At 40.4% G+C, this 10,948-nt stretch overlaps 1 long non-coding RNA gene across 1 annotated transcript; it reads left to right on the top strand.

Moving 5' to 3' along the window:
• Positions 1 to 4,564: 4,564 nt before the first annotated feature.
• LOC110969885 (uncharacterized) lies at positions 4,565 to 8,526 on the top strand. The gene is made up of 2 exons (XR_002597018.2): positions 4,565 to 4,787; positions 6,965 to 8,526. It is a non-coding gene; the product is annotated as an uncharacterized LOC110969885 (long non-coding RNA).
• Positions 8,527 to 10,948: the final 2,422 nt, after the last annotated feature.

Genomic DNA, 10,948 nt, shown 5'->3' with positions numbered 1-10,948 from the left:
TTGCACAGTTGCGCCACAACTTACATCCAGTTATCAAATGTAACCGTCATCTGGTTTATGGTGGGTCTTTGCTCTTCCACACAGGACGTGGTGCTTATTAGATTTTTGGCTTGTTTGGAATAAAAAATAGCAAGAAGAGCAAGAGACATTAGACAAGTTAAAGAGATGGAGAAAGGAATGCAAACAGCTGAAAAAGTAAACTATACTCTGTTGTGATCGGATTGTAAAATACCAAATGAAATAGCTTAGTTTTCATGCAATTCCCACAGTGAATGAATCAAGTGGAAAGCTTAAAAGTGCTACTTTATGTTTAATATTCTGAGGAACATCCATAAAATAAAGCTTTGTGGGGATTTTTTTTAATGAAAAGATCAGCTGGATTCTTATTTAGTCCAACTCAAAGGTTTTCTTACTCAAAGTAAAGAGCGCCAAAACTTTTTCAACACTTTTCTTTCAACAAATTTAAAAATAAACACCCTATCAGAGCTCAGCCTTCACTGGTAAAGCCATTTGATTGGTTCACTGGCAGAATAATTGGTTTTCTCTAACACTTGATCCATCTTAAAAATTGATTGAGTTGTCAAAATTGCTGTCTGTTCATTTTATCTGCTGTGGAACTCCAGGCTCAGCGTTCTCCCATCGGGATATATTTGTAGCTACAACACAATGTTCAAAAGCCTTTGTCCCTCATCCTATTGCTGTGATCTGCGTCTCGGGGCTCGTGGACAAAAGGTGTCAAACGGAGCGTTGGACTTGGCCTGCCATGTCCTCCCGAGGCTGCTCCTAATCCTATTAATGTGAGCTCTGGAGGAGTATGGATCCTGCACTGCCTTCATCCCAGCAGCTATTAAAGTGTGAGGGGGCCCTGTGTGTTTACTCTGTGTATGTGTGCGTGCCTGTGTGTGTGTTCTTGTGTGTGTAATTGCATTGTAAGCGTCTTCTTATCCACGTTGTCATAATGTGTTATCCACTGATGCGGCTCGAGGTTTGCCGTCTTTCTGGGTTTGCTACGGAGCAGGTGGACATTTCAATCTTCACTGCTGCCACAGTTGAACACAACTTTAGCTGCTTTGACCAAACTGTGGTGAAGTTTAGCCTCAGATCTTACATTTTGAAAAATATCTGACAGTAATGAGGTAAAAAGCTTTTGATGATCATTTGGAATGTCTCACTGGAAGAGATGTATTCATTTAGTTTTTTAGATTGCTGACGTTTGATCATTCTGCTGGCAGTTTGCTTAGAATTTGCATTTTAAAGTATGATATCACACAAAGTTAATGTCACAGTACACTTTGAACACTAAATAGAAAGTCCAAAATGGCCATTTTTTTAAAAACACCTGCATGAAACCTGTACTATTTTATGTGAACACTTCACTGCTGACACCACTGATCCCCTTTATTGTTTTAAACAAATGCTTTATTATGTTCACCTTTTAATCATGTAGTCAAACTGTATGTGTCTTATTTTGTCATGTACATAAAAGCCAGGTAGTGAAACTCTTAGTGAGGATTTTGAAAGATAAATGGTGAATCAAACTGAAAATGGGAATACATCCCACATTCTCATGCATATATTTGTTGCTTGTTACTATGCATTAAATAGTCAGTTGTTAAACCTCTCTTTATATAAAGATTCTCCATCAAGATAATTAGTTCTATCACTGCACGCAAACCAAATGTTGTGGAGAAAATTCTAACTTTTGTTCATCATTTCTGAAATTGTTGGAGTTAAATGTAAAAGGGAGACCAAACTAACACCTGTGAATTTGGTCTGTAGTTTCCTACAAATCTGAAAAATACTCTCGACTACATCCATTTTACATATTTAATCAGGATTTTTCCATTTTCACGAGTTCAAGTTTCAACACTGGAAATAGAGGTACTGTATAATGATTAAACCCACTACACAACAGATGTATTAGTGGATGATGTATAAAGTCACTGAACGGACACATAAAAGCCATGTTTGCACTCTCTAACATGTTGAAAAGAAATGGCATTTACTGCATTTAAAGCAAAAACTGTGCTTTTAAATCAGTCTCTTTTTTGTGACCTTCCTCATGGATTCACTCATAATAATATTTTGCTAACAGTCTCTTATTTTTTCCCACAAACTGTGCAAATTAAACGTGATTTCTACAGATGTGCATGTAGGTAATGTGGTATCGATCAATTCCATTATTCTACTTTTCAAACTTTTAAAATTGCTTTTTGTGACTTTCCAGGTTTATAGCTACAGTGCCTGGACAGCACATGATGAAATAAGATGTGGAATATATATCTATATGTGATGGAGAGGTTTCAGCTAAAAATATAAGGCAGGAAAAGATTTTGAAAATGTTCTTCCCATGCTGAGCAAAATTGTGATTCATTACCCCCCTTCAGTTTGTCTTATTGTCTGCGAGCATTTTTGAGCTCAAAATGAGCGGAATGAAAAGTCGTGGAAAGGCCTTTTGTTTTCTCTGGGTATCACTGATCTGGGTAAAGTGCACACTGTGGCCACACAGACAGACACACATGCACACGCAGCCGTCCGCATCCTCTCAATGGTTGCATTTGCGTGTACATTGACCAGAGTCAATTGCCTGTCAAATGCTATGCACGATTAGACACCAGTAGGTATCAGGCCTATAGCAGGGGAGCCTCCCAAAGCCTGGACGTTGTGGGGGCCCCAGTCTGTGAACCCCACAGCCCTTCTAACTCCCCCTCTGCAACCCCCTCCTCCCTTTTCCATCTCACCACCCCAGTTCAATGTTAATGTCCAGTGGTGTCCACTCTTCGGACATCTCCCTCCAGAGCAGAAAACCCAGAGAAGAAAGGGTGAAGCAGAGAAAGAAAATCAAGCCTTCCCTCCTTCTTTTCTCACCCTGGCCTCCTCTTGTGTGCTGTCCAGCTGGCTGTGACCCCTGACCCCCTGACCCTCACTCCTGACCCCTGGACCCATTCCCACGCCACGCCTTTTTGTGTCCACCTCGCCATGGCAACACCTTGGTCACCACTGCTGCCACGGTAACAGATGGACAGGGGCCTAGAAATAACTTCATTCAGCTCTACTCAGAGGGGTGAGCACCATGGACAATCTGCCCTAACCCCCTCCTTCCCTTCCCGTCTCAAGCACATACACATACTTGGAAACACAAGCACCCCCAACCCGACTCTGACACCTCCTGGGCCACATTCTAGCACCCCAATCCCCTCAGATCCATTCCCTCAGCAGGGGCCTCCGGGTATCAAGGCCTGATAGAGTCATTACCGCAGAGATCCCAGATTCACCCTGGCATTTAGACAGGACATACATGGGAACAAGAATAAGCTGACACCACTTGCACAGAAAAGCACATAAAAAGACGCCCCAAAGTCACCCACATATCCCATTTTACACACCAGGTATTTATGGTTCGGGCGTAGGAGCGCTAACTTCTTTGCCGCGCTGTAATCATCTCTCTGCTTCTTTTATTAGCCCTATTGTTTTCTCACATCCTCTGATGAGAAAAGGGGCTGGGGAAGAGTTGTAAAGACACAGAGCTGAGCAGCAGGGGACCTGTTTGCCAACTCAGAGACAAACGACAAACTGAATAGAATTGGTGAGGAGCTCAATAAGGTGCAGCAGGAAAATGAACTGCAACAGTTTTGTGCTAATCAGTAACTAACCTCTAAACAAGGTTGTGTGTGTTTTGTCTCCTTTCTTGGGGGGGAACATCTCTCGCACAGAAACAGTGAATAGATTAAAGGGGAATAGTGTAATTACTTGTGCTGAATGGGGTCTGTACGGTGCAAAGTAAGAGAGGGTTTATACTGTCGAAACACACTTGTCTTTGTAAAGAGAGCTCCGATCCTCTGGGTCTCATCTTACACTCCTGCAGAGAGCAAACAAACAAGTAAACAAACAAAATGGCGACTACTGACTCTGAGGTTTCCCATCCATCCATCATTATCTATGATCTAAGATAATTCTGGAAGAAAAAAGTCAAAGTCAAAAAGGAAGTAATTAAATGATAAAAATAATTCAGGTGAAACTTTGATTTCCCTCCAATGAAAAGATCTCTTTATCTTATTGAGGTTTCATTAAAATCTTTACTAGAACTTTCTCAAATGAGTGTCGTTTTTCCAAATTTCTGTGAGGGAAACTGGGCTGACTGGTGAGCAGGTGGGGGGGCACCCCAGGCAACCAGCAAAAGGCTGACCATTGAGGCGAAATCACACAAGCGAAGCCACTTATTCAATTTTTGGGATTTCGTATCCCCCTTCCATCCCTGCATGCATCTGCATCCCACTATCTTTCCCTCTACTTTCACCCCCCCCACTCCGCTCCCTCCCCTCCTGTGTCCAACACCCCCTCATTTTACCCCGTCCACCCTCCCACTCCCAGTTCTCTCCCCCCTCCCCTCTGCCTCTCGCCCAGTTCATTGTACCAAAGGAGATTTTCTCCATTGAGGCCCAGTCTCTTAGGTAACCCCAGCGCTGCATAAAATGAGGAGAGGGAGCGAGCGAGCGAGAGACACTGAACGAGAGAAGAGGAGAGAGAGAGAGAGAGAGAGAGAGAGAGAGAGAGGGCGGGGAAACTAAGAGAGAGAGGGTGAAGGAAATGTAAAGGCAGAGGGAGGGCCGGACAGAAAAGGTTGAAGAAGGAGAGGAAGAAGGATGCAGGATCAGAGGAGCCAGAAGCAGAGAGAGTGGAAGATGGAGAAGTAGGACAAGTGCGGTCAGACGTCGACAGCGATGCAGCTAAAACTCGACCCAGAACTGAGGGAGGAAGATAGAGATGCGAGGATGTCTGTTGCAGATGTAAGGATGAATGCTCTGTGGAGCAGAGGGACTTTACCACAGGCTTTTTACAGTTATTCTCGATCCAGATTTTAGGCCCTAAAGGGTCCAAATATTGGGTACTACTACACTGTTTCATTCTTGTCTTTTATATGTTTTTTTTTTTTGCTTTAAGCAGATAATAAGTGTTGTTTATTTTTGGTTTTACTTCCTTTCTTCACTTTTAAACAGAACAGGTCTTTCTCAGCAGCCTGTGTGGTACTAAAGCCTGAAGAGAAGTGCAAACCTGAAAAGTTTAGGCCTTCAGGCCTCTTTTATAGCAGCATGATCACAGCCTGTCATAGAAATGAGAAGAGATCATCTATTGAGTCTTTGTCAAGGAACTAGAGTTTACTGTTTATGTTTTAAACAGACCATATAAAATACAGATATTTTTATACAGGTCAGTGATAGCAAACTTTATTTCAAAGTAATTGTTACTAAAAAGTTTCAACCATTTAGTCTTTTAGGCCTTCATAACTAAAAGTATTTACTTCTATGTTTTTTACAGTATATTAAGAGGATCAGTGTCAAATGTTTTGTAGTTTACTCACTATTACAATATAAACACATCTGTGTCCTTTAGATGTTCAGATGAAATTCTTTTCGCTTTTTCAACTATGTGATGGATTTTCTGGCTCTATGATTTAACTGTAAACTTTGTTCTGAACAGAGACTGTAAGGAGAGGACTCTGAAATGCTGCCATCCTTTGTGGCCATGCTACTCTGCACCTCAATGGTGGGCACACAGCACATGGGGTTCCCATGAATAGGCCAGGCCTCACCAAAGACCACATCATTTGGATAAAGACGGGGTCCCACAGAAAGAGAAAATGCCTCACGGAGCGAATCAGATAAAGAGAAAATGTTGCGTACGGCAAATCAGATTAAGGCGAGTCAGAGCTTTACTTTTTCGTTTTCAGCCCCCCCCCCACGCCTCAACCCTCCTGCCTCCAACTCGGTGAAATTTACTACCACTGCTGCTCATGTGTCTGATAATAATGCGCTCCACTGCTGTGCTGAGTTATCATCTCAGGCTTTTGTCTTCTTTGATCTGTGTGACCGTTGGGGGACCCACTTCTTCTTTTGTACAAGGTCACATCGGTGGCTCCTTGTGGACGGGCCTGCCCCCGGGTGGTGACCCCTTCGTTCATCATGGTGTCACCGGTACAGAGGACAAGCATGAGTTAGAGCTCTCCCTCGCTCCTTTCTCCTTGCCTTCCCGCCCGTTCTTCGGTTCTCGCCTGACCATTCTTTCGCTTTCGTCCATCCACATGTGCTGACCTGAAGCTCGCGATCAAACACCATTATGGAACTGAGCTTCAGCAAGTGGACGAAGTGATTTTTAGGAAATCATCAGGTCATGAGCCTGATGGTTGAAGTGTGTGAACCTACCAGAGACCAAGAGAACGATGGAGGTCCGGAGCTGATTGTCCAAACGCAATTCTTGCGTCTGCCTTTGTGAAACCAGGAGTTGTGGATGGACATCACGCCCCTGACCTCCAAGAAGCAGCGAGGGACGGACCACCATGGATGGGATAAGACTCGGAGGCTTTGTGGGTGGATGAGCTGGTGACACTGAAAGACAAACAGAGAGAGGCAGAGGGATATTGAAAAGGGGAGAGTGTGTGTTTATGTAAATGTAAAGCCTGGAAGAATCTCTCTTGACATTTTTGGAGGTCAGCTCAACTTTTTTTTTCACCCCCAAAACAAGAGCAGAAGGTTTTAGAATAGCAGACAGATTTGATTAAAACAAAAGAAGCTAAATATGTAGGTCAGTTCAGGTGTTTAGGGAAAGGCTTTGTCTTTTACAGGCCACAGTTTACACGACAAGCTGGTGAAGAATTAATATCATCACTAGTTTTGAAAGCAATGGCACCAAACAGAGACAGCAGGTGGAAAGCAGCTGAATGGGAAGCAAAGACAATTCATTTGTTTGGAGATTTACCCAGCACAAATTAGTCAATGTAGAAAAACAGAACCCAACACACATTTCAAAACAAACCTATTTTTTCCTAAAATGCTTAAGATGTAATCCTTTCTCTGTTATACTGTTGTGAAAATTTAAGTTCTCAGAGGGTTGAAATGAACTTAATGTTTAAATGTGTGTTCATTTCTTTTTTTTTTCTTTTTTTGTGTGTGTATTTTTTCCCATACAGGTGCAAAGTCTAAACGCCCGGCTCTGGAGATCAGGAGTGTCCCATTTTGGAAAAGGAGGTTAGAGTCTGTCTGTGGAGCAGAAAAGGCTGAATGGCTCTCACCGTGTTAAGTACAGTTGAATGTGTCCGGTTCGCACTTCAGCAGCGGAGTCTAGAGAGGGTCTGGCTAAATTTGCACTGGATGGGGTGAGAGTGACAGAAAAGGAGAATGAATGAGGTGGATGGATGGTGTGTGTGTGTGTGTGTGTGTGTGTGTGTGTGTGTGTGTGTGTGTGTGTGTGTGTGTGTGTGTGTGTGTGTGTGTGTGCTCACCCTCTGTGTTTGCCCCTGTGAATTTGCGTCCGTGTGTGTTTTCCTGTGACAAAGTTCAGGGGGCCAGACTTGGAGAAAGAAAAGGGGAAAATGAGAGAAAGTAAAGGATTTGAATGAGGTGCAGGGGGAGAGAGAGGGAGAGGGTGAGCAGAGATCTGACGGAGAGAGCCGGAGGAGGACAAGAGGACATTTTTTTGGAGGGAAAAGAAGACCAGGCACCTTGAAATTTGTGTGGCGAGATCGTCCGCTGCTTCACAGCACGAGTGGCGTAAATTGGTGAGATTTATAGATTGAAGCTGCAGGAAGCAACAACTCAGTCTGGGAAATATGTACAGAGAAAGAGAAAGAGTGAGGGAGAGGCAGAGTGGGAGAGAGAGAGGGTGGGGGGGAGATCAAGAGCGAGGCTGCATTAATATGCTAATGGCCTGAGTGAATGCACAACAGGCCCACTGACCAGGCTAATCACTGGTGGACACACACTGAGGCTAATCCCTCATGCGGCACTCACACACATGCAGTCACACACATGCACACACAGCGCAGGTTAAAATATTTGGACAGTGACATATTTTGCATTGATTAGTCTTTGTGTTCCAGCAGAGGTTTGAAATGCAACACCGAGCATGAGGTTAAAGTTCTGCCTTTCAGAAATAAACTTTTTTTCTTCACTGATTATATGACCTAAGTGACCACAGTGAAACTCAACAGTGGTTTTTCTTGTTGCAGACCAGACTGAAAGGAAGAAATCAGCACGAAAACCAGGCAAGAACTGAAGAGGACTGGAGATAACGTGGCCGTAATGGTAAGTATGATCATCAAAATGTAATTTAATTTCATGCTGTAGCTTTTCATGCTGTAGCTGATACAGGTAAAGTGTTCTATCTACTCTTAAATGTACATCGTTTGGATAAAAGTGTCTGTGAAATAAAACTGTAAATTGTAAGTTTAGTATGAATTCAAACGCCTCTGAATGTATTTCTAGTCCAGAGTTCAGAGCCAGCATAATCAAAAGAAATGTGTCAGTGTCCAAATACTGACACACAAGAAAAGATGAAAAAGATAAATTTAAATGTTAAAGTATTCTCAGCCACCGAATTTACTCCAATGTAGAACTTTATCATTTTCAAGCTGTTGCTTTTAAGTGTCATTTAATCTGATGGTGTTATGTAATGCAGTTAATCTTTATTACTGTTGTAATGCTGGTAAAATGTGTGCAGAATACAAATAATAAAACCAAATTTCCAAAACCAGTTTTGATGTTTTGCTGTGTTTTTTCTGCTGGGGTTGAAAAATGCAAAAAGTTGAATTTTGCTTTATTTCCAGATAACAGTTCATCCACAACTTCTTGACTGAGATAGCAAAAAAGTCACATTTCCACCTGAAGAGTTTTGAGAACAAAAATGTCTTGTGGGTAAAATAGCTAAGTTTAAAAATTAAGGTCATTTTAACCTAGAACATTAAACTTTTACAAACTTTTACATCTTAATCAATTACCTAACCTGTGTGTCAAAATCATAATGTAAAAAAGGAGAAACTGACCAAACTTTGGGAGACATATTAGTAAGAACACTTCATCTAAATCTTAATCAGTCAACTTTCAAAATAACGTAAGTTTGACAAAATAATCATTAAATGTGCAACAATTGCTGTCTGAAACCACTAAAAGTGTTTACAGACATTTAATCTGTAAAACAGTTATCAGGTGTAATGCTGAATGTCGTTAATAAAATAACTGCATGATTATTTAGGTAAAATGAAGGATTTCCACACACACACTAAAAGAAAAAATCTAGAAAGGTGAGGGTCTATACGTTGTTTTGTAATGCCATTTTAATCCCCTTGAGGGTGATAAAGCATCAAAAAATCTCCTGGAAAAAACAAAACTACCAGCCAAATCATGAAAAATGTTATTGCAAAAAGATTTTTTTTGCATTTCTTTTCTTCCTAGTGACCATTGTTGAAACAAGGCTGTGAACTTTGAGTGTATAAATTGACTTTGATAAAACATTGATTTTTTTTTCTTTTATTTAAAGAGAAAGAAGGAAACACAGGATGTAAAATGGAATTCATTGAGAAAACCAAATGTGAAAAACTGTCATCTTGTACTCCACAAAAGCTGTATTTTTTCTGATAATGTATGATTAATAACGTCAAGTCATTCGCAAAATTAACTGATATTTGTTTTGAAATGTCTGATAAGCCACTGAAAACTTGGCAGGAAAATTAAGCCCTGAAAAATACTTCAGTTTGCTTCTTTACCTGTATCAACCAAAAGGACACTCAGACACAAAGTCTATTCCTCCAGACTCTCCTATTAAAGCAAATGATGATAAAGACTTTACTAACAGGAGGGCTAAGTTATTAGTGTGTATATCTGCTTCTGCAATACAAATTTAGGACATTTATATTTGTTGGACTGCGAATATAATCTTCATTTCTGATGTGAAAATTAAATTTGTAACTCTCATATTTCTGTCAAATGGTGAGAGAAACAACAAAATCTTGCTTATAGAGAGTGGTAATAATTATAAAAAATAATTTTGATAGACAACACTGTTCAAAATAACAATCAGAGGGCAATTGATAGAAATCAGGGCAAAATATTTAGTTGATTCTAAAATATACAGTACATCTCAGCTAACTATGCTCATTTGTATATTTGTTTTTGTAAAATGCTTCACAGGCTGTCCATAAATACAGATATCCCTGTCTGAGATTAATACAGAAAATTTCCAAACAGACTTCTGTACACTGTCTGAACACATCCATTTGCAAACATTTGGTGCAAGGTCGTTATTAAGAAACTAGTTTGTTACAAAAAGAAGTCATCTCAAATATAGAGTAGCTGTAAGTTAGCAACCAACCACATTCCTCACATACTACAGGAGGCAAGAATTCCAAAACATCATTCTATATAATGACTATTTTCAATAAAATACAGAAAGTTAGAAAACATTCTGTGGAGTTCCAATCATAAATGTTACCCAGGAATGTCTGCATAAAATGGGTAAAATGCTATGACGTGATCCATAGTATTATGATTGTGGGATACATTTATGCTTCTATAATTGTCAGTCAGTACAATGGTGCTTTGGAATGAATGCTTCCTGTAGAATGTAATTTGTTGTGGAGGTACATCCACTCCAAGAAGTCAACTTGGTAAAGGTCTTGCACTGAAACATTGCAAATAAATGTATTTTTGCGACTTAGTGTGCAGGAGTCTTTTGAATATGTTCATCCTTCTGTGCACCTGTCTCATGAAACAGATGTGCAAAGATTTCCCATGTCTTAATACTGATCAGATTGAGTTAATATATGTCACCACAGCAGCTGTTGACGACATAAATTACTATTAAAGTTTAAATAACGTTCAGAGCACCTCCAGCCATAGACTCAGACCACTGATGTGCACCACAGAATGCCACATGAAGTCGTTTTTAACATCAAACCAGGCAAAACTTTACACATTTAACACTCAACATCAATATCATTTAATTTCTCAATAGTAAATCATGTATCCATTTCAGTATTGTGTGCAGTATTTCACCTTCAGGTGCAATATTTCAATTTTGTGTGCAACATTTCATTATTCTATGCAATATTTAATTATCATATGCAATATTTCATTATCATGTGCAATATGACTTTATTACGTCAGTATCATTGGCAGTA

This window comes from Acanthochromis polyacanthus, chromosome 11 (assembly GCF_021347895.1).
Source record: "Acanthochromis polyacanthus isolate Apoly-LR-REF ecotype Palm Island chromosome 11, KAUST_Apoly_ChrSc, whole genome shotgun sequence".
NCBI lineage: Eukaryota > Metazoa > Chordata > Actinopteri > Pomacentridae > Acanthochromis > Acanthochromis polyacanthus.
The sequence above is the reverse complement of the archived record's forward strand: the minus strand, read 5'-3'. Positions and strand labels throughout refer to the sequence as shown.